The sequence below is a fragment of the Plasmopara halstedii genome, assembly GCF_900000015.1.
Source record: "Plasmopara halstedii genome assembly, contig: Scaffold_3120, whole genome shotgun sequence".
In the NCBI taxonomy this organism is placed as follows: domain Eukaryota; phylum Oomycota; class Peronosporomycetes; order Peronosporales; family Peronosporaceae; genus Plasmopara; species Plasmopara halstedii.
Window position 1 is genome coordinate 444,699 of NW_020190023.1, and position 239 is coordinate 444,937.

Sequence of the window (239 nt, forward strand, 5' to 3'; positions counted from 1 at the left end):
TGCGATGCTGTCCTTTTGGCTTGATCGTCTTGACTTGAGGGGTTGGCGGCAAATTGAAGAATGAAAAAAATGTGTGGAGGCGCAAAATCACCTGCCAGAATTTATTCCCCCTCAAAATCGATTCACAGAAAGATTAGATAACTTTTGAAACTTGATACATAGACATGCGCCACTACCCATAAGACTTTATATACCCGTCAAAAATGATATCAGGTATTGAGGGTGTCCAATTTTTTGGG